We start from the raw sequence: 18886 nt of genomic DNA on the forward strand, positions 1-18886 counted from the left end.
GCACTAGAATTGGTTACAATAAATGAAAAGCATAATTCAAATGCTGACATGTACTTCACAAAGCTGTTGTTCAAACTACATGGGAAGGAGCTGCACCAACCTCCATTTAAAGAAGAAAAAAAGAAGAGGGGGGAAAAAAAAAGCTTAGGTACAGCATTATCCAAGAGCTGTTCCTGAGACCCTCATCCAGAAACAGACTACCACAGCCCTCATTCAATAAGGAACTGCTGTAACAAAATTACCCCCTGGGTGCTAATGGGCTCTTAGTTATAAACAACCTCTTTAAATAGGGGAAAAAAAGAGTGCATTATAAAGGAATTTGCCACACGTTTCCTTCAATAAATCCTTCCTCCATTCAGTGCTTCCCAACAAGAGCTGGGCTGCCCACTATTATCACCAGCAATTCTCTCCCACCAGGGAAAAAGTAAAATAAAGACTTTGGACCATAAAAATATCTCTTTCATCATAGAAGAAAGTTACTGTGAGCCTTCATGTGCCTGGCTGAGATCTGTGCACACTGATGGTCCTCTCTCCATCAATTGCCTGCAGAGGGAGAAAGGAACAAATACTGACCATGTAATGGGTACCCAGAGACTCAAGGGAATCACACTCATTCAGTTTTATTTATAGGAACAAGTATTTTATTTATTTGATTTTATTTATACCAAGAAGAACAGGTCCAAAGGCTCCTGGCAAAAGCATCCCATTAGGGCAGCTGGGTAAGCTGCCATCACGCAGTGCCAGGTATTCCCCTTCTGAAACACCTCCTCTTGGCATATGCCAGAAAAAAGGAAAGGGAAAAAGAAGAAAAATTCCCTGCTAATTTCCAGAGCTCCTGACAGTTCCTACCTGCTTGGTTTGTCCTCTGCCAGCTCCATGTCACTGCCAGCTCCGTATTTCTTGCCCAGTGCCCTACTCCAAAGCCTGTCTTGCTCTTGGGCAGCCAACTTGCTTTCTAGTTGGGTCAGAGCAACGGGAATGGCTGCAGAACCCCAGGAAGAGCTACCAGTGCCACTGTGCAAGGAGTGCACCCAACAGGCTCCTACCCAGAGCTCAGTACTGCAAACAGCCTTGATTTCCAGCCTTTGCCTGCCCAGCACACATGCCAGAGACAAGAGAGGATGTGCCAGCTCCCCCACCAGGACTGCTCACACGTTCCAAGTGCAGGTGGTGATAGAGCAGGACCACATGCCACATACCATGGCACTGCATTTCCAGCAGGGCAAGCACACAGCAGCATGCAAAGCCTCCCAGCTGTAAGAGCCCGCAGCCAGAATTGCTCCCAGTGAGGAGCCTGAGGGAACAGACACTGCCCAAACCACTGTTCCCCCTTTGCAGGGCTCTTGCACCGCGTTCCTGAACAGGGAACACCAGGAGGAGGTCAAACTGATCTGCAGAGAAGTGGCTGGGACTAAGCTGGAGTGGTCAAAACAACCTCCACAGGGCTGGGCAGAGCTGCTAAGGCAGGGAGCAAGACTCATTATCCTTAAGGAAAGCCCAGCCAGAGAGAGGAGATGCTTTTGTCCTCCAGATGCATAAGCTTATTCCTCATAAAAAGTTTACATAAACTAAAGGAACTAACACTAGTAAAGTTTTATCTCTTCCTATACCCCATCCTCAAGGGATGTCCCAGCAAAGCTCTGCAGGCAGCCACATCAGGAGCCTGGGATTATGCTGCATCCCATCTGAAGGGGGGAAAAAATCCCTGCCGGCAATCCAAAGCATCACGCAGATACTCAGGACACATCCAGCTCCGAGTCAGGGAAAGTCATCCATGCCTGTAAACTGCTCACACCCTTAACCTCTCCAGAGAAGTTTTACAGCTTGTAAAACCCGCATGATTCATTTGGAAAGAAACCACAGCCTGTGCTGCAGCCACACCAGCGTAAGGATTCCCATGGAAGAAAGGATGCCTGTGTAAACCGGACTTTGGGGGGATATGTAAAGAGCACTTACACGTTTTAGGGCTCAGCTACAACACAAAAGAGGAGCAAATAGAAGGTTTTCTGCCCTACAAGACACTTTATGCAGAGAAAAGCACCCTGCTTTATTTATACAGAGGTTTTCCTTTCAGCGTGCACCACTTAGCTGGCCATTATCAGCCCAAGACCAACAGGGCACAGGAGACTAATGAACAGCATGAGCAGGAAATACAAAGATGCGGAGCAAGATTTAAAGGGCAAATGGTTCAGGCAGTCTTGTATTTTACTGAAGGTAATTCACTGTGTCTTTATACTTCATTTATCAAATTATATCTGAATTGGTGCAGCCATCCTGGTCTGAGAAATCATCATGCATCTTTTCCCTTCAAAAGGGGAAATAAATACTTCATCTGTAAAGCATTTTGCATCAGAGGATCTCGAGTCCTCCCCTGGCACTTTGCCTCATAAAACCACCCAGGCAGATAGCTACTTCCCCTACAGATGGCCTTCAGAGGTGCACAGAAGTGAAGTGTTTTGCTCCTAATGGCTTGGGCAGTCCCACAGCCAGATCTCAGATCTACACCTCCTCCCCCGAGATGCACCTGAGCCAATTGCTACCCTTAACGAGTGGGATTTTATAGCCTGTTTTTCTAGTGCTTTCCTTGTCACCATAAACAGCCCCGTGTTTGCTCACAAGTTGTTGTTCCATTAAAAACAAATACGCTGCCACTCCATGGCAGTGGAATTTGCTGCAGAAAACCATCAAGAGAACAGCACTGCCTTGCCAGCCACCTGCACCACCTCCCCCTTTAACTCAAACCCAGAGGCATGTTACAACTGCATTATTTCAACGAAACAGAATTATTTCCCCCTGTCCCAAGACATAAAACAACCACGTTATTATGGCCATAGCCACCCTGATTTAGTAATTAAAACAAAAGACACACACACAGTGATAGGAACATAGTAAGTAGCACAGCACTTCATTACAGCTGGCACCGGTATTTATGATCCTTGGAACCAAAGATGGGCTTGAAAATTACATGCCCAAATGCGTCACCTCGAAATTACAACTTAATCAGTCAATATTTGACACAGAGCTTTAAAAAACACTGATCATCTTTTGCTTTTTTCCAGGGTGAAGAAAAGCTCTGAGAGATAATAAATCATTTATCGTATCGGTGGAAACAGCTTACAAAGCAGGATTTGCAATGCAAAACGTGAATCATGAAGCATCACCTTCACCCCTCCTCATGCAGCGCTGTTGAACACCTTTTCTCCAACTCACCCACTGCCTCCTACAGCAGGTCACTGGCAGGGATAGTCGCCCATTGCTCCATCACCAGGCTGTAGGAAAGGCTTCATGGTGCTCTCCCATCTATGTGAGGAATGAGCTGATATGCAAGGCAGCCACCCAAGAGCTGCAACTGCTTTGAAAGCTCCAGACCATGCTGTACGGAGAAGTTAATCTAGTAAAAATGCTTTGGACACGTAGCCACAGCCCAAGTCGAGCTCCTCGCCAAGACTGACGACAATGTGTTATTAACTCAAGTTTAATTATATCCACAAACATGCATTTCTAGCTGAGGCACACAACCGCGTCTCTCTAGATTTGTTTGTTCTTCTAGTGGTCCCATTAAGGAATTAGTTTTGTGTTCACTTTCATAGCCCAGACCACACATTTATCTGCTATTAAATTGGCTCCTGTTTTGTTTCCATAGGAATTTTCCTGGTTCCATATTAATTAATTTATGGCAGAAACAGACAACACTACACAAAGGACCCTCTAATCAGTGGCTAATAAGGGCGGCTGCAGCACTGCATTTATCTAACACCGGTAAGATTATTTCAAGGCAAAGCACAGTTTCAAAGAGCAAGCTATTGCTTCCCCACCAATCGAATGTAAACATTAAGTACATCTTAATCTTACATTTGCAATGCTTTACGTTAGGTGACATCAACTTCCAACACGGATCAGTCCCTTTGGAAAGAAGAATAAGGCCATTTGCAATATAGACAATGTATTTTTCTCCTCAGAGGTATTTTGCAGGAAGAATGAGTCAGCAGCAGACACCCAGCCAGGTCTCTACAGCCAACCAACAACTACATAAGCTTCAGAGGGGAAACCTCCCCACTCTCCAAGACCCAAGTATTAGACAGTCACGTTGAAAGGCTGCCCACTCTCCCCAAACAACCCAGTAACCTGACTGCCACAGCAGCAAGGCAAGCAGCTCTGAATATCTTAGCTCTTCCCACACTCTTCCAAGTGCATCAACCATATGTGCAAGTGAAGAGCACGCCCTCCATTCTAATGGAAGAGGCAAAATTCAATTCATGACACCAACCTTTAAAAGTCAGCAGAGACTGCAGAAATGGCTCAGTCGGGAAAGTCTCCTTTCTGAAAGCTTCCGTGCACTATAATGAAGCAACTATTGCAAGCGTTTATTTATTAATACAGAAAGATTTATTTATGAGAGATCTGCAATCAGCTTAACCTCTGAAAGCACAGCTTGATGTGGCTTAGCCCCTGGCCAGAGTTTCTCATCTGTTTTTACGTCAGGAAGCAGCATCCATTAGCCCAGGGGTTAGTGGAGAATAGCCCAGGCGACACCTCAGCAATCAGACTCCAGGCTGTCAAAACCCAACCCCACTTCTATGCCATGCTTCAATATGAAAGAGGGAAAGAGGCAGATCTGCAGGTGAGGAAAGCTGGTAAGAGGCACAGTTCGGGGTGTGTACGGTGGCATTCCTGACAGGAGCTGGGGGATTGACACTTTCCTTTAAATCAGCATGGCATGCAGTTATGAAGGGCTGTTATTGTGCGGTAAGTTACCCAAATCCTGCTTTTCTATGACAGGAAGACCAATGTCTGATGGCTGCAGCATATCGACACATCTGCTGGGCAGAGCATCTCCCAGAGCTACCAGCAACAGGAGGCTTGGCAAAAGCAGAGCCACTTGATGTAAAGGAACTATGCTATAAAGTTAGAATATTTATTCATAATATAGGCTAGCTTATATTTAAAAGCAATACAACGTCCCAGGCAGCTATTTAGATTCGCAAGCAGCAGCTATTGAGACAACACTAAGAAGTGGGGAGGGGAAGCTTTCCCAATGGATTTGCTACATTCTTCCATCATGATTTCACAAAACCCGAGCAGTCAATAAAAGCATATTTTAGGTCTTCAAGGAAGCAGATGCAGAATACTGCCTCGACTCTCCCCGTTACAAGAGATAAACCCAAACAAAAGTGTTGCACAGTTCCCAAGCATCAGGATCCCAGCCCTCTTCATCTTGTCCATCATCACTAGCCGTGGTGACAACAGTAAGACTAAATACAGCTGTCTATAGAGATGGCAGGTACTGCACCAAAAACCATGAGCCTCACCAACATAGAACAACAGCAGACTGAAAAGCTAGGGTAGTTTTTCCACCAGCAGTAGTTGGGATCATGCAACTGCTTCCTGCTGACCCACCTTATGAACTTCCTGCCATCCTGTCCAGGGAATACGCCTTTGTCTCAGAGCACAACCTGCAGAAAACACCCCTTGGCTGCTATGTGCTGCTGTGGCCTCAAAAGAGACAAGAGCACTCACAGAACCCTTGAGAGGAGGATACCTGTGGAGCAGGAACCTCCTTGGGGTGCTGGGGAGCACCTTGACCACTCAGGCAGGAGCATCTCAGCCCACATCCTCCCCTTCCATTTCACGTGGTAGTTTCTCACCAACACAGCTCCTGATTAAAGCTTTGCACTGGCATCTGAAGACTCAAAGCCAAATAAAAAAGGAGCCCTACAGTTCTTAGTCTGATTCATGCTTTTTTAATGCCTGGAGTTCCTACCATGTGGAAAGCATCTTTTGCAGGATACTACTTTGACCGCTGCTGTTCATAAATGTAAAAAAGACTCGCTAATGCTCTGCTAAACTTCTCACAGAAGTATTTATATTGGCACCCCTCTATTTTTTTCCAACAATAATCTAATTCATGGGCCTCTTATCTTAGCTATGGAACAGCATGTTAAATCCAAGATCACAGCTCATTTAGATAAATGGAATTGGGCACATCCAGCGAGTCATTCCTGCTGTGACATTTCTACTATTGACAGAGTTATTTCCAGGCCCAGCGTGGGCAGGGAACTGGGAGGACTTGGAGACTTCAGCACAGGCACTGCCCCTTGCTGAGGATGCACAGAGCAGCCAAATTCTCAAAAGGGACTCTGCCTGGGCCTTGTCACATATTAATAAGCATTCTGGCAGCATTTCCCAGAAATAACCTTCAACAGATACTTCGAAACATAATCCATCAAAATAAACCTCAAAACAGGAAAAAAAGGAACAACTTTTCTTGGTAGGTTGTGTTCTAGCCACGCAGAGAAGCATTAGGAGACAAACTAGTCACTGGTCAAGAGGACACCTCAAATTAATTTCAAGGTTATTTGCTTAGTTCTTCCATAAGCACAAACAGAGCTGTCAGAAAGTTTCCCTTTTCTAATTCCTCCTTGCTCTCGAGGAGCTCTTGAGAATACAGCTGAAACTTATGGGCCTCTCTGGGATTTAAGAGCACCCAGTGGAACCTAAGCACTTAGTAGGTGATGAGCTGAAGTGAGCCTATTACTGTAGAGCTTAATGGTTAGATCATACGGAATAGATTAAAACTTACAATCACATAAATTGAAACTTCTCCTTCAGTACTGAACAGTTCCCGTTTTCTCCAGGGCTCCATCCCCACACTCCTTTCTAATCTGAATAAATATGGTATTTGCACACCTCCCCTTTGGCTTTTCTTACTTATTTTTAATAAACACAACCACTGGGATGATGCAGAAACAGCAAAGTATTCTCTTTAGATACTCCTGATCTGCATATTGATTTCAACTCGTGATTCTTCACAAACAAAACGGATACACAAGAGAGTCTGTCAGTACATCCTCTGGGGCATCTTTCTCTGCTCCAGCCAGCGAGCCCATGCACAGCCATCAGCACAGACTTGTCCTGCAGAACATCCTGCCTCAATGAGGAGTGCTACGTTTTTGGACAGTTTCCACTTGAAGCTGTGAAGCTGAGATGCAACCAGAAGTGGTCACAACCAGGCAGCTGCACCCGTCACACCACTTTTAGCGCTAGGGCTGAGGCGAGGTTATCTCGCTGATAACCCACAGCCACCCTGGGGACATCTGTGCAATGTGCATAGCCACACATGCATGTTCCAAAGGACATAAACCAAGACTTGGCTGTAGCACGTAATTCCCCAGCACTGCCTCAGAGCACTGTGTGAGCCGTGCTTCGCTCAGCCTGCAGAAAGAAAGCTGCCCTTCATTTAGAGGGATGTATGTGCTTTGTGTAAGTACATGAGTAACAGCGTGCTACTGCCCGTTGACAAGTGTATGTCTTCCTGAAAAATCATATTTTTAAGCCAAAAGAAACAGTTCTGATTGTTAAGACAAGAATCTCTATACCATATAGCCCAGAAATTAATCATTCCCACACTCTACTAACACCCATCGTAGCATATTGATGTGCTACATAGCCTGCCTCTGGAAAATTATCTGCTTGGATCAGTCAAAAAGGTATGCAATTTAAGATCCTTTTACTCAGGCAGAATCCACTCTTCAACCCTTCCCTCCAACAATAAAGCATTTACGGGATCTGTCATAACTATTCAACGCATGCTGCTCATCAGTCTGGTTGGAGAGGGACAGTGAGGGTTCTACCTTTAGTCCTATAGGTCCTATAGGAAAGAATCTCAAAGCAGGGTAGTTTCATCAGATAAGGGTGTATTCTATGCAGTAAAAAGAAGCTAACATCACCCTTATCTGCATTACATCGAATACCTCTTGCTTCCAAAAGCCCTTAAGGCTGCAGAGCTTTCAGTTACCTTTTCTCCCTCTGTTTCCACTGGCATTAATGCTCTTCCTCACAAGTCTGCTGCCAGCCCCTGCACGTTCTCTCTGGATATCACAAAGTCTCAGCTTTGCTGACTTTTTCCACTGTTAGAAGGACACTTATCAGGCTAAGCCCAGATTTCTCACCAGCAGAGTTTTGGATGACTAATCAAAAGACTGAATATATTTTACAGATCTAATTCTCCCTTCACTATTTATACTAGTGAATGTCACTTTGACACTATTCTGGCTTCCACCTGCAAGAAACTTTCCAACTTCAATTGCCTTAAAACGAACATGCTCTCATGAGCAGACAACAGTGCTATTTGCTCCATCCTTCCTTCTCCCAAGTTAGCTTCAGCTGTCACCAAAACCACAGTAAGCATTTTCCTTCTGAAGAACTATGTGTTCTTGCAGTTATATTCAGTGGACCAGAAGAGTCTGGCATTGGAAAAAGAACTACCTGATTTCTTGGACTCACTGCAAGAGAACCTGTGTTGGCCAGATACAGTTATTACCACCAAGAACTCAGTTAAATTAAAGATGCTCTAAGCAATGAGTATTGGCTGTACAAATGGTGATCAAGCATTTACCCACCACACATAGAGCTTTGGGGCTCTGCTCTTTAAAGGTGTTTCTTCCTGCAGTTATAAATAACTGCAAGATGCTTTGTGAGTTAGCATAAAGGTTTTCAGAACTGCCATCCACGAATCACTGCCACTATTTTAGTAAATGGGAAGTCAACAGCTCTTGAGAACCTTTCACATTTGTCTCCGTTTTCAGCTTGTTCAGATCTGAAAGTACATTTCAGCTTAATTCAGGCTGAGTCAAGGTCAAATCTTCTATTTTCACCATGATTTCCACTGCCTTCTTTCACCTATATTCCCTGTAATTTCTATTTCTATGCCATGTTATAAAAAGGGCAATATGGCCTGCAAAAGCAGTTCCACCTTAGACCTACTTTGAGATACTGAACCCAGGAGTGCCCCTTTTATGTGAGGGAAGAGAGAGCTGCCGTGTTCAGATGGCTAATCCTTGTATGACAATACTTTGACATTGCAGAGAACACTACCTCTGGGGAGCAGCTAGAGAAAAGCACAAAGAGACAAAACAGAGACAGTCTTCCTAAAAATATGCTCAAGGCAACAGAACATTTCTACCATGATTCCCATCTTTTGGTTCTCAGACCTCAGACAGAGAAAACATCTCTAACAACTTCCAAGCAAGCCAGGTCTCCATCCAGATCTGCCTTTAAGCACCCTTCTCTCACTTCATTAGTTGCCCCTTCCCATTCCAGCATTGAGGGATGGTAAAAGCAGGTCCACAAGCACAAGCCTTGTAGTCTCCCCTTCAGGAAGGGTGAAATTCCCATTTCACAGGAAGGGCACCAATGGGAATCTTACTGAATGTCACAGTGAATTGCACAGCATCTGCTCTATGCCACGCTCAGGACAACCTTCTCGATAGAGCTTTTCCAGGAGGGGTTGCTCATCAGGTCTTATTTTTAAAGAATCTGGGCCAAGCCATCCCTGCTGTAGCTTTAATGACGTCAATGAGCTACAGCAGGGGTGAAATTGGGCCATTATTTTTTATGTCCATATGTCATGTACCCATTAAAGGGAAAAATTGCAAAAGAAGATCAAGGAAGAAAAGAAAAGTTATTGAATCGCAGACTATCCTGTGCAGAGATTAACACCTAGGTGTGGAACGTTACTCTCTTGTTCCTGATGTATGCTTATAAATATAACAGTTTATGGAAAAAGAAATACTTCTGCAGTGTCAAAGCACAACGAGAGTTCTGCAGTGACAAATTATATCTACTTTTTGTGTCCTGTTCTGATGAAAAATAACCAAGAAACCTTCACCAGGAAAAGGCCTCTTCAAAACTCAGAAGTCAGGCACAGAGTTGCCAGTATCTGTTAGTTTCTCCACTGTAAACTAGGATTAATCATACTCTGCATATCACCACCCAGTAGTGAAGCCCAATGGACCTTGTTGTGAGCTCATTTCTTAGTAAATCCAACCCATGATTATACAAATATCTAAGTAAATCCAACTCATGATTATACAAATATGAAATCTAAGTTTAAACCTAAGCAGTGTTTGCTGTCAACAGTCAAAGCCTCAAACACCGACACGGAAAGGGACGTAGCTGAGACCAAACCTGCCAGATGCAGGACACCAGCTGTGAACAGCAGCAGTAAAAGCCACCACAACACACTGGGATCCTGTGCTGATTTTCAGAACCCTATCACTTGCCTTGAGTGCCCCAGACCATGAGGTGCTGCCCTGGGCTGCAGGCAGCGACTACAGCCAAACCACAAGATACATCACAGCCACTGACACCTACAGCCAGAATATCTCAACTCCATCCTTAGAAGCCCACTTAACTGACATTTAAGCATCTGAGTAACTGTATTCACACGAACATAGGTAAAATTACTCACCAATATGCTTGTATAGTCACACCAATATGCCTTTGAAGCTAGCCCGCACATTTCTCAGAGTGGTCCAGGAACAGCACCAGATGATAGAGTTTGCCGTTCAGGGCCTCTCCTCTGTACATAACTTTGATTTCAAAGCTGACTGGAAGAGTCCTTTGAATTCTTCAATCCTAATTCTCCAAGTCTCAGCTTCAGTCAAAGACTGAGTCTTCTTGGAAGGGCTTTTTAACAACGGTTTTCCTTTTGCATTAATGGGTTCCATTTCCCACAACAAGCTAGACCAGTTTGGGTTTGTTGCCTTATTTTTATTTCTCTCCTCCCTCCCCCCCATTCCAGCACTGGAATCAAAATAACTTGAGATGGAAAACGTGTGACCTCGGGAGCCTTTATTTACAGTATCACAAACCACAAGGGAAGGATCTGTCCAAGCTTTCCAGCTGGAATGGGAACAGCAGGGAAAAAACGTGCCCTCGTTTTTGCAGCCGTGATATTTAACACATCACAGAGGAGAAGGAATGGGGAGGAGGCAGGAGAGGTATAAGCAAGTAATGATGCCGTGGAAATATCAGCTATGCAGGTAGGTTCATGTGATTAGGTCTTTTCTCCCGAGGAATAAACAGAGGTACATGCAAATGTAATTGCAAAACCAGCCTGACACATATTTAACGGGGTTACTTCTTGACTTTTACATTATACAAGACTGTAAAATAGAGAAGCCTTCTGGACTTTCACCTGAATTCATATTAGTGCTGTAATGATCTCTCTTCATGCCACCATCCCCCAAATTACAACAGACTGTCAAAAACAAGCAGCCAGAAGCAGTGGAATCTTCCTCAGACATTTAAACAGCACAGAGGAACACAAATGAGCAAGGTTTAGATCTACAGAAAGCTACTTGCAGCAGGAAACTGTCAGTTAGTTTGTGGTTACAACCACACCAGTGTCACAGCTCTTTCCTCCCAGTTAAATATATATGACCAAACAGTTCCTCATGTCTAGTGTTTCTATGGTATAAGGAGGAAAACAACAGGAAGAAAAACCTGCCCATACTTCCACTAGAAATTCCATAGCACCAGGCTGTACAGGAGACACTCTTTTGAAAGGGGATCCTTCTGTACCTTTCCACTTATGCCCCAGACTGTCAGGTCTAACTCAGTTTACCTGTAACATCCTCGAAGACCCCATTTCCCCTCCCTTATTTATTAGCAGCTTCCCCTTCTCCCTGCCTGGCACTGTCACAAGTGCCACACTAACCCACAACCTTTACCCATCAAGATAGGGGAAAGCCGCAATTCTACTGCTCCATTACGCTATCAAACAGGGTTCCTCTCCTTGCCAGCACAAATGCAGCCATCACCCAGCTCTCTAAAGTGTTATCAACCTGATCTAACTCATTGTAAAGTGTTTTGCAATATAGGCTCTAAAGGAGCCAACATCAGGATAGATCTACCCACACAAGGGGTACAATTCTCACATCATGGGGTCACACAGCAAGTCCCCTGGTAAGCACAGGACACAGAATATTAAGAGTCAGCCCCAATTTGTGTCCATATAAAAGGACACAGGGTTCTGGAAGGGAAAAGCTTGTCACATTACACAGCCAGGGGTGGAAAATCACAGCACAGCGTGACACAGGCACAAAGTCAGGTGCTACAGGCAAGGCAGGGAGCGCTGGAAGGGCATTAGATGGACCCAGATGCAAAGCAAACCTGTGCTTCCTTGTGACAAGTCACCATACATTCCTTCAGTGAGGAGCACAAATTGTTTAGAGGGGACAGCACAAGACCTCTGTCCCCAGCCTGCCTCAGATCTTACCTAAGGCACCCTGTAATTCCACCTGCTTTCACCACATCTACTTTCCCTTCTCACATATATTAGCCTCCTGCCCAGTGTCAGTCTCTGACTCTTCTTACAGATACCCTCACTCCTCATCGCACCCCGATTCCTGCAGTTGCAGGACTGGTGGAAACACACAAAGGCAGTGCAGTGGCCCTGGGCAGCTGGAAATGAGGATGCTGAAGGACCAAGCAGCAGATACCTCCTCATTCTGCATCCCCCATCTCCCCATCACACTACTTCTCCCAGCGGCTTTTGGCTAAGGTCCCCCACTGCAAATATCACAGGCACTCAGGGCTTGTGTGCACACACGTCCCTCACATTCTGCTCCCAGCAGAGGCTGAGAACACTTCCCTGGATTTTTAAACAATTCTATGCAAAACACTACCAGGCATGACTTGCAGAGGACCCTCCTCCCATCATTTTCACTCTGCCCAGCAGTTTGGATTTAAACCCTCCAGGTTTGGAAAAGCAAAGGGCTGCACAGGGAAGCTGGTAGAACAGAGGGGAAAATTACCCTGTGCCTACAGTGTTTTCCTGGACATTGCTATTCAGCTTTTTCTGTTTTCATGAAAGCTGCATTCCCTGACAAGGTTTAAAACCCAATTCTTCTCCCTCCATTCCTTACCTGTCAATCCACAGCCATTACTGGCTCTCCAGTGACGCAAGCTGCACAGATTCATTTGTGTGAACACAATTCTGAAGGCAGTTTTCCCTCACCAGCTCAGGAAATTAATGACCACTTGGGCACCTCTCTTACAGAGATCTCAGCCCTGTTAAGTCCTTCAGGCGAGTGAAACGAGTAGAGCCACAGCCTAGGGGCAAAGCAAACCCTAAATATTGCTAAGGATTGCATTTCTTCTTTGCTGTTACCACTAATTCAGAGAAACACACTCTCCTCTACAACAGCTTACAGGGGGAGCGAAGGGGGAGTGCGTGACCTAAAGCAAGGGAGGCAAAGCTCTTGGGACATAGATGTTCTCCCTCAGCACAGGAGCACAAATCCACATGGCAATTAATGCCTCTCCTCCGTAGAGCTGCTGACAGCAGCTTTTGTTCCCAGAGAGACCTGTCCACAGCTCCTTCAGAGAGCCCCAGTGGGCAGAAGCCGTCAGGCTCTCTCCTGAAGAAATCAAGTGCCCCACAATGGGACAAGCTGCAGCACTGGGAGCAGCCTACCCAGGATGGCCTTTGGCTCTGCTAATCCTGAAGTAAGAGGCTTCAGGAAGGGAATTGACATGGGGAATGGCAATGTATTCACTGGGAGCCAATTTCCTGACATGAGGTTATTAAGGTATTCAAATGACCCTTAGTTTTCAAGGATTTCTGGTCAAGATATTGCATGTTAATACAGAGCTGGTGTCATTGCAGCTTCAGTGCAACTGCTGCGACCCTGAGGCATAAACCCAGAGAAAATGAAAAGATGTTTCAGTCTGAGAAGTGAACAGCCTCCGATCCAAACTCATTTATACTTTCTGTTCTTCCCACAAATCTGTTGCTCTTAAAGCAAAAACCAGCAATAGGAGTTTCAGCATCCAGCAGGAGAAATGCAAAGATGCTATACCACAGCATTACCGCAAAAGGAAACATTTGGCGGAGTTGAAAGTTAAAAACACCCTTTCTGATACAAGAAAAAAACATGGGAATGGTGAGGGATGTACTGGGGGAAATAAGATGATGCAAAACTACACATTCAGCCTAAAGCTGACACCCCATCTACTGAAAACCCCTGCTCAGCCACTCATTTTGGAGGCAGGTTTGACACTTATGCTGTGCATTCCTAGAATCCACACAGAAGAGGTCTGATGAGAGCTGGACACATACACAACGAATCCACAGGCAACACTCCACAGGTGACAGCACAAGGGAGTAGCAGGTACATACATTCATTATGAGCATAAAATCTCTTCATATTTACTTAAGAACACCCCAGGGTACTTGCTTCATCAGCTACATTCTACATTGCACATCAATCCTTTTGGCAATGTAAAGCAAATTAAAAGTTCAGAGGGAGGAAAAAAGGTAGAAATTAACCACAATTTTACAGTGGCACCAGAGGCTGCGCACTGCTTATTTCAACACAAATAATATGCAACAAGGTTAAGATTTTTTTGGGGAAAAAGACCCACATTAGATTTAAATATACACAAAGAATTTATGTTAATTGCACATCTGCGCAGCCATTCTCCCTTTTAACTTATTTATTTGAAAGATTCTAGATAAACAAGGGTGCTGACTATGCAGGAGCAAGCAAAGAGCTTGAGTTTTCATTATGAAGAGGTTTATTACCAACACACACATCTGTGCAATTTAAGCAAACCATGTCCTTTGACTGCCAAGCCTCATCCAGCCATTCTTCCAGACTCCATTTTATCATGTTTCCCCCGAGCACTATTCAAGTGGAACCCAAGGTAAGGTTAATCCCCTCTCTCACCAGCAGCAGCATCCATCAGTCTCATTACCATTCTCCCTAGTAACATCTAAATGTTTTTTCCCTATCGTAGGAGAAAAAGAACAGCCACCCAGCTGAAATGCCAGGACCTACCTTCTGCAAAATCTCTCTCTAGATGCTTCCGAATGCAGGAGGGAGTAAAGACAGCATTGCTGGAAAAGGATGTCACTGTTGGTCCACATGTGTCAACATCCTAGAGGAAGATAAAACACAGTCACTTAACTGCCATGGGAAATCAACAGCAAGAATAAAGCTGCATTCTTTTCACAGCTACACCATGCTAATGGCTCCTATGCAAACAACATAAAGCTACCACGTTTTCTAATTGCACATCAGAGTTTCTCCGCAGACATCCCTCCGGTATGTCAGAAATTCAATACGTGATAGTAGGCGGCAGTGAGCACCTCGGGGATTTAAAGCGCGTTCCAAGCCCTGAGTCATCGGCATCTCCAACTCATGGAAATTAAAACAAAACCAAAACAAAGCAAAAAAGAGAAAGAAGAAAACCCACTCGCACGCGTTGCTCTGACCACCCTCATCTGCTCTCTGTAAATACCGTAACTCTCCCCTCAAGTATTTCCCTCATCACACACAAAAACCATCACATTGCAGCGTTCCTCCAGTTAGCTCCCCGGAGACCAGGCAGGATCCCACATTTGAGGGTGGAAACAAACTGGAGCTGCCTTTATAAACCCCACAAGTCCTTCCACACCTGGAGGAGGAGTGAAGAGCAGGCACCTCCCATGGCTGCTGCAGAGGATGGAGCAGCCAGGCCTGAGGGATGGCAGAGATGGGCTGGTGAACCAGCAGCACCCAGGAGGACAGACCCAGCTCCCTTCCCACACAGCTCAGGAAATGCCAACCCCAGGCAGCCCATTTACAGTTCATTTCCCAGCCAGCAGATACCTGCTTTCCTCCAAGGCTGGTTTTTGTCAGGAGGGCTGAGAGCAGAAGGAACTGAGAGCAGGCAACACAGTGTTACCTGCCAAGCAGCTTACACGGGTTGCTTCGTTATGCCAAGCAGCATGTTGCCTTTCTAAGAGATTCCTTCAGGCACAGACTCATCATTACCTCCAATCTCTTTTTAATGCCACCTTTAAAGCACCTGGTTTGCACTTCAGGGCACACACATGTGCTATATCCTCCACCCCAGCCATTGCTCCACTCTCTTCTTGATGTGGTCATGGTTGAATGGGGCTTTGAGCAACCTGGTCGAGTGGAAGCCCCTGTGGCAGGGGCTTGGAACTAGATGAGCTTTAACTCAAACTATTCTATGATCCTTAGACCTCCCTGAGTATATTCAAGTTCCTTTAAGTCTTCCTTCATTTCCTGGCTTATCCCCTGTTTGTCTGCCCCTGCTGTCCTCCAAGCAACAGCCAGAACAGAACAGCTCTCAGCAGCACAAGGTCTGACCGGGTGGATGGAGAAGGGAAAGCTGGATAGAGTATGTGCAGCCCTTCCCCTGCCAAGTCACCCAGGGCAGGCAGACAGCTTCAGGAAGTCAACAGAGATCAGTAGATAACTTGACCACACGTGCATGCAAGGGGGACTGGGCCTCAGCAGCTCCCACACACCCCAGAGAGCCACCCGCTCAGAGTAAAGCTGCCTTTAACTCACTGAATTCCAAGGCTGCAGCAATATTCCCTTCCCCTTCAGGTCAGGAAAGGAGCTGTGTTTTGCACCAGAACATGACCTCAGAGCAGCCTTCCAGTATCTGAAAGGGGGCCTATAGGGATGCTGGGGATGGACTCTTCATTAGGGACTGTAGTGACAGGACAAGGGGTAATGGGTTCAAACTTAAACAGGGGAAGTTTAGATTGGATATAAGGAGGAAATTCTTTCCTGTGAGGGTGGTGAGGCACTGGAATGGGTTGCCCAGTGAGGTTGTAAATGCTCCATCCCTGGTAGTATTCAAGGCCAGGTTGGACGAAGCCTTGGGTGGTATGGTGTAGTGTGAGGTGTCCTTGCCCATGGCAGGGGGGTTGGAACTGGATGATCTTAAGGTCCTTTCCAACCCTAACTGTTCTATGATTCTATGCAAGTTTGGGTCCACATCCACACCAGAAAATGCAAATTTGGGTCCACAACCACACCAGAAAAAGCATCTCCTCAACTGGGACCTGCATTCAACCCTAAAGACCAGCATCCACAACCAAAGGGTTATAAGAATACACCAATATACTCTGCTCTATGCTTGGGAAAACCACTGATATCTTCAGCTGTGATACACTGCTCCAGTTAACAGATAGATTTATGTCTGACCAACAGCTTAATGAAAAGCGACCCCTCTACTTCTCTACCTTCCTGCACAGCCATTTAAAACAATAACAGTGCTGGCACAGGTCAGACTGATCCTGGAGGAAGAGCAAACGTGAGTACCATTTCAGGACCATTAATCTCAGAGACCTCACCGGGAGCAAGCAGCCGGACAGCTTAAAAATATATTTAGTCCACAAATGCTTATTAGCGTCAGCGGCTGATTCAGAGCTGAGCCACTCGCATGGAGCGCAAACGCCACTTCTGCTTTCCCAGCCTGGGTTTACAACAACAAGTGCTGGGTATCAGGTTGCTCAACGTACCTCAAAACCTCCTGTGATGCAGCTATGAGATGTGGATCTAAGCTGAGCTGGAAACCACAGGTCCAGTTTGTAGTCCTATGGTGTCTGCGCTGACTCTTAAAGACGAGGGATTCCCACGTGCCAGATCTGGCTCACGTACAACTTTCCACTGTGGTCTCACAGCAGCCACCACACGGCTGCATCCTCATGTGCACCATGGAGAGGAAACACTCCAGCCAGACAATGGTATTAGAGCATTTCCTTAGCTTTGCTGGGGCACTTTGAGAGGTGAAAGCACCACGCATGAAGAGCCAACCTGATCCAGCTATCCAGGACGAGCCACAAGCCAGTATTTGCAACACACATACATAGATGCAGTTGTCTTTCAGACTCACTAGACGCCAGTCCTTGATGTCACCCAAATGACTGCCATGTGCTACAAAGCCAAAGCTTAGTTTTCTTTCCATTTATTGGCTATCATTCTTGTTCCAACTATTAATAAAGACCAGATCATAAATAAAATGGGCACTGCAAGCTCACAACAAAATTAACAGTGAAAATCATCACTGCTTTTAAAATTACATCTTGACATCAATCAAAGGAAAATATCTGATTATTTCAGAGATATCAACCTGTGTCAAGAGTCTGAGGGTGGGCTTTGGGGCAGAATTAACCCACTAAATTCCTAAGGAATCCTTTAAGAAAAACCTCTTTCCAGAAAGGGAAATGTAAAGCATTTCTTCCCCTGCTGTTCTACACAATGCAATGATTGGAAGCCCAAAGGATTTTCTCTCTAAATCACCTATTCAAATCTGTACGATGGAAATACATTCAAATAGAACATTTTAATCTTGCTTTGCATTTCAACTTTTAAAGGTTTTTCAGGAAGGCCTTGTTAGTCTTTTAGCCATTCTACCCCACTGAGCTCCCAGTAAACAAGAGCCTTCACATTACATTTCTTTTTTAAAGGGATTATATATATGTATGTTTTAAAACCAATATATAGATGGTCTGGTTGTCTTAGTATTTTTTACATGTCATACAAAAATTCACTCAGCAAGGCACTCGGATTTGTCACTATCCAGTCTACATCTGCTTTGACAAGTTTCTGTAGATGCTGAACAATATCCACCTAAAAAGAGTATCCACCATACCCTAAGCACATAAATACAGGCTGACTCCATTCCTTTGGTTTTGAGGAGTTCAACACAGTTCCCAGAACTAGCAGGGCTGGACCCATAAAGTGTCTCAGTGTTCAGCTGACCCATTGTGGGAGCAATCTCAAAAGCCTCACTGGGCAGCTGTGCCAATCCAGAGAGCAGACACAACACCTCCTCAGTTTAAGGAAACCAACCTTCAAGCTTCCCACCAGCTTTCTCCTTTTCTGTTTCAGGGTTGGGGCTTTTCTCCCTGTGTTTCTAGGCTGGGATGGGTGACAAAACAACTTCTCTTCCGTGACAGCAAGTCTGAAACAATTACTCCAAACAGAAGGAGCGCTCTACACGCTTGCTAACAGTACTGAAATCAAAAGTGGTTAAAAGCAAAAGCACTTCTGAACAACAGAAACTGAAAGTATTGCCTTTGGGAAATGTAAACACCAGCATCTTCCCTAACTGAAAGAAGCAGATCATTAATGGAGCCTAGGACACCCTGACACATTTATAAAACCTCTTCTTTGCCATAATCATAAACAATTCACCTCGACTGCATTCCCAAGTCAGAGCTTTCAAAAATCACTGCAGTTTGCAGAGGCCTCACTGATGCTATTCTTAATTTACTTATTTTTAAGGTGTG

General features: G+C 45.1%; 1 protein-coding gene across 12 annotated transcripts in view; it reads right to left on the minus strand.

Moving 5' to 3' along the window:
- PITPNM2 (phosphatidylinositol transfer protein membrane associated 2) overlaps positions 1 to 18886 on the minus strand; it is a 132314-nt gene that overhangs the window by 100479 nt on the left and 12949 nt on the right. For 10 of the 12 annotated variants that reach the window (XM_061344621.1, XM_061344619.1, XM_061344618.1 and 7 more), the window contains exon 2: positions 14628 to 14727. The gene's annotated coding sequence lies outside the window, so the exon portion shown is untranslated. Of the gene's footprint in view, positions 1 to 14627; positions 14728 to 15045; positions 15065 to 15090; positions 15110 to 18886 lie in introns of those variants that run through there. The other 2 variants (XM_061344617.1, XM_061344616.1) reach the window with 2 other exon arrangements.

Source organism: Neopsephotus bourkii, unplaced genomic scaffold (assembly GCF_033783945.1).
Source record: "Neopsephotus bourkii isolate Nb327-2 ecotype Australia unplaced genomic scaffold, CSIRO-AGI_Nbou_v1 NB_230, whole genome shotgun sequence".
Taxonomy (NCBI): domain Eukaryota; kingdom Metazoa; phylum Chordata; class Aves; order Psittaciformes; family Psittacidae; genus Neopsephotus; species Neopsephotus bourkii.